Genomic DNA, 5,910 nt, shown 5'->3' with positions numbered 1-5,910 from the left:
CAACGACAACATTCTCAACGACAACATTCTCAACGACAACATTCTCAACGACAACATTCTACCGACAACATTCTCAACGACAACATTCTCAACGACAACATTCTCAACGACAACATTCTCAACGACAACATTCTCAACGACAACATTCTCAACGACAACATTCTCAACGACAGCATTCTCAACGACAACATTCTAAACGACAACATTCTCAACGGCCACATTCTCAACGACAACATTTTCAACGATAACATTTTCAACGACAACATTTTCAACGACAACATTTTCCACGACAACATTTTCAACGACAACATTTTCAACGACAAAATTCTCAACGAAAACTTTCTCAAAGACAACATTCTCAACGACAACATTTTAAACGACAACATTCTGATCGACAACATTCTCAACGATAAAATTCTCAATGACAAAATTCTCAACAACACCACATTCTCAACGACAACATTCTCTACGACAACATTCTCAACGACATCATTCTCAACGACAGCATTCTCAACGACAACAATGTCAACGACAACATTTTCAACGACAACATATTCAACCACAACATTCTCAACGACAACTTTTTTATCGACATTATTTTCAACAACAACATTCTCAACGACAACATTCTCAACGACAACATTCTCAACGACAGCATTCTCAACGACAACATTCTCAACGACAACATTGTCAAAAACAACATTCTATGCGACAACATTCTCAACGACAACATTCTCAGCAACAACATTCTCAACGACAACATTTTCAACGATAACATTTTCAACGACAACATTTTCGACGACAACATTTTCAGCGTCATTATTTTCAACCTCAACATTCTCAACGACAAATTTTTCAACGACATTAGTTTCAGCAACAACATTCTCAACGACAACATTCTCAACGACAAAATTCTGAACGACAACATTCTGAACGACAACATTCTCAACGACAACATTCTCAACGACAACATTTTCAACGATATCATTTTCAACGACATCATTTTCAACGACAACATTTTCAACGACAACATTTTCAACGACAACATTTACAACGACAACATTTTCAACGACATCATTCTCAACTACAACTTTTTCAACGACATTATTCTCTACAACAACATTCTCAACGACAACATTCTCAACGAAAACATTCTTAACGACAACATTCTCAACGACAGCATTCTCAACGACAACATTCTCAACGAAAACATTCTCAACGACAACATTATTAACGACAACATTTTCAACGACAATATTTTTACGACAACATTCTCCATGACAAAATTCTCAACGACCACATTCTCAACGACAACATTCTCAACGACAACATTCTCAACGACAACATTTTCAACGACAACATTCTCAACGACATAATTTTCAACGACAACATTCTCAATGACAAAATTCTCAACGAAAACTTTCTCAACGACAACATTCTCAACGACAACATTCTCAACGATAACATTCTAAACGACAACATTCTCAACGACAACATTCTCGATGACAACATTTTCAACGACAAAATACTCATAGACAACTTTTTCAACGACAGCATTCTCAACGACAACATTCTCAACGACAACATTCTCAACGACAATATTTTCAACGACCACATTCTCAATGACAAAATTCTCAACGACAACATTCTCAACGACAACATTCTCAACGACAACATTCTTAACGACAACATTCTCAACGACAACATTCTCAACGACAACATTCTCAACGACAACATTCTCAACGACAACATTCACAACGACAACATTCTCAATGACAACATTTTCAACGACAACATTCTCATAGACAACTTTTTCAACGACAACATTCTCAGCGACAACATTCTCAACGACAACATTCTCAACGACAACATTCTCAACGACAACATTCTCAACGACAACATTTTCAACAATAACATTTTCAACGACAACATTTTCTACGACAACATTTACCACGACAACATTTTCAACGACAACATTTTCAACCACAACATTCTCAACAACAACTTTTTTAACGACATTTTTTTCAACAACAACATTCCCAACGACAACATTCTCAACGAGAACATTCTCAACGACAGCATTCTCAACGACAACATTCTCAACGACAACATTCTCAACGACAACATTCTCAACGACAACATTCTCAACGACAACATTCTCAAAGTCAACATTCTCAGCGACATCATTGTCAACGACAACATTATCAACGATAAAATTTTCAACGACAACATTTTCAACGACAATTTTTTCAAAGACAACATTTTCAACGACAACATTTTCAACGACAACATTTTCAACCACAACATTCTCAACGACAAATTTTTCAACGACATTATTTTCAACAACAACATTCTCAACGACAATATTCTCAACGACAACATTCTCAACGACAACATTCTCAACGACAACATTCTTAAAGACAACATTTTCAACGACAACATTCTCAACGACAACATTCTCAACGACAACATTTTCAACGATAACATTTCAACGACAACATTTTTAACGAAAACATTCTCTACGACAACATTCTCAACGACATCATTCTCAACGACAGCATTCTCAACGACAACAATCTCAACGACAACATATTCAACCACAACATTCTCAACGACAACTTTTTTATCGACATTATTTTCAACAACAACATTCTCAACGACAACATTCTCAACGACAACATTCTCAACGACAGCATTCTCAACGACAACATTCTCAACGACAATATTTTCAACGACAACATTCTCAATGACAAAATTCTCAACGAAAACTTTCTCAACGACAACATTCTCAACGAAAACATTCTCAACGACAACATTCTCAACGACAACATTCTCAACGACAACATTCTCAACGACAAAATTCTCAACGACAACATTCTCAACGACAACATTCTCTATGACAACATTTTCAACGACAAAATACTCATAGACAACTTTTTCAACGACAACATTCTCAGCGACAACATTCTCAACGACAACATTCTCAACAACAACATTCTCAACGACAACATTCTCTACGACAACATTCTCAACGACAACATTCTCAACGACAGCTTTCTCAACGACAACAATCTCAACGACAACATTCTCAACGACAACATTTCCAACGAAAACATTCTCAACGACAACATATACAACGACAACATTCTCAACGACAAAATTCTCAATGACAACATTCTCCACGACAACATTCTCAACGAGAGCATTCTCAAAGACAGCATTCTCAACGACAGCATTCTCAACGACAACATTCTCAACGACAACATTCTCCACGACAACATTCTCAACGACAACATTTTCAACGATAACATTTTCAACAACAATATTTTCAACGACAAAATTTTCCATGACAACATTTTCAACGACAACATTTTCAACCACAACATTCTCAACGACAACTTTTTTATCGACATTATTTTCAACAACAACAACAACAACAACAACAACAACTTGAGACGCCGAGCAGAGCGGACGTGTTTCGACTGCGCTCCCGAGCTCATCACTTTCAAGTGTTTCTATCGGAGTATTTGCGAAGTTTTTTTCTTGTAAGTGCTTCGGAATAGTTGTTAATCGTTGCGTGATACCACACGCATCTCTAGTGTTCGATTTTAAATCGAATTAGTGCTTGATTTCACCGAAAAGTGACTTAAAAACACTCGCGTCAAATCTTGGATCCCGTTTCGTTACCCATCCTCGCCGACACCTCGGAGTCGGTGAGAGAGGAAACGAGAAGACCAGCAAAGTGCTCTTCTTTTTCACACCGAGACAACAATTGTATCGGATATACTGCAATTATCAACTCACCAGACATTATGTCGAAGATGATCAGCCCACCGCATTCACCAAGGAGGATGTCTCCGTCTTCCAGTCAACTCGGCGACACGACTAACGATAGGAGGGTAAGAAGTGCTCCGTCGTCACCTCAGAGACGTGCTCAGGTTGCCACTACAGCCCCTCCGATTAATTACAGAAGTTCACGTAATCTGTCATTATCCCTGGAGTCACTAAATGACGAAATAAAATCGCCGACGACAGTATTGCGCCGCGAAGGCGGTATTTTAACTACCACAGTAAGGCGCATTCCGACAACTATCGGTGTCCGCTCACTCCCTTTCTCTTCTATCACTGGCAAAGTTTCACCGACCGAAATTAATTACGGAAATCATAATTCATTTGTCCATGCAAGTAGTGGAGCCATAGATACTCAAAGTTCCGATGCCCGTGACGTAAGCCGTCCCCCGGACACCGCTTTCCCCATTACTCAGGCGACGAGGGATGGGGAAATCACCTCTTCAGCTGAGACGAGGCCACGCTCGCTCGCGGCGACGGCAAGGGGAGGGGGATCGAGTGCGGTAAGCGGGGCGGACCCTATTCGATGCGAAGGCGAAGCCGCGAGCATTAGCGACGCACCCCAACGGGGCAGACCGTTAGTCAGCTACGCGCGGGTGACGGGAGGGAAGGAAAATCGACAAGCCCAAAGCAACGGCGATAACCCACCCCAACCTTTTAAATTCGTAACGAAAAAAATAATACCATTGAAATCGGGCCCCACAAGGAAGACGGGAATTATTTTCAACGGCCTCCCAGGCGTTCCCATAGCCCAATACATCGAGGCGATGGCCGAAGAGGTGGGCGGGAGACAGATAACGCACGCCACAAAACTTCCAGGGGATCGCGTTTGTTTCTATTTGAAGAATGAAGACATTTTAAACGACTTCATGATGAATAAAGGAGGTCTCACCATAATGAATAATTTTTTAATTGCGAACCGCATGGTTCAGCAAGTGGAGCGGCTAGTCGTCTCAAACGTGCCCCCAGAATTCCCGATTCCCGATTTGTTGGAAATTATCTCCCAAATAGGAAGAGTCGTGAGCCCCGTCACCACCCTGGGCGTGGGAATAAAAAGAGATGATCTAAGCCACGTCGAGTCGTGGAGGAAGCAGGTCTTCATCGTACGTCGGGAAGGTGTGATAGTACCCGAGTCGCTGCTCTTGGATTTCGGCCCCGCCAAGCACCGAATTTTCTTCAACTTTAATGACCCTCGGTGCTTTAGATGCAACGAAGACGGACATTTTGCCTCCGCCTGCAAGGCCAATCTCGACCAGGCAAGGGAAAGCAGGGCGAATTTTAACCCTCGCATAAACGACGGCAAAAAACAACATAATAATGACGCGCCGGCCGCATCACTTAAGACCCCCACCCCCGGAGGTGCAGATCACCAAATCATAGCGCCGAAAAAAAATATTATCACCCCAATTCCTCTCCCTCCTCACCCCACCGAGGAAGCGGACGTTGCCAATCATGAAAAAAATGACGGCAGCGACACGCCCCCCGAGACCAAGACTTCTCACTCCACCCCGCTACCTTTACCCACGCAACACGCCGCAAAAAACCCCTCCTCGGACGAATTGGTTGCCACAGACCATAATCTTGATTCCCACGCCACCGAAGCAGCAACGGAAGGTCATCAAACAAACAACCCGCACGCACCAACTAGCCTCTCTCAAGTGCAAGGCCAAACAAAAAGGAAACACGTCAGGGCGGAGGAAAGAACGTCTCCCCAAAGAAAACGATTAATCCCCACCCCATCCGATGAACGGGGATACAAAGAGATAGAAGATTACCTCAACAACCATCCACAAGAAGGATTTTTAGATAGTCCAAAACTCATTTTATTCCTGAAAGAAACGAAAGGAAAGAAGAACATTACGGACATGGCTAAGAATTTTTTTTCAGACACGCATGCCCTCGTCGAAACGTTGAGAGAGCTTGTCGAGAAGAAAGCGGTTAAAGATGTTGCGTTAGATATGAGGATCCACAGGTTTTTTAAGGCCCTAACTAACAAACCACCGCATAATCAATGACGTCCGTCAGAGGGAAGACCATCAACCTGACCACCCTAAACGTGCG

This window comes from Ischnura elegans, chromosome X (genome assembly GCF_921293095.1).
Source record: "Ischnura elegans chromosome X, ioIscEleg1.1, whole genome shotgun sequence".
NCBI lineage: Eukaryota > Metazoa > Arthropoda > Insecta > Odonata > Coenagrionidae > Ischnura > Ischnura elegans.
Note: the sequence above shows the minus strand (reverse complement) of the source record.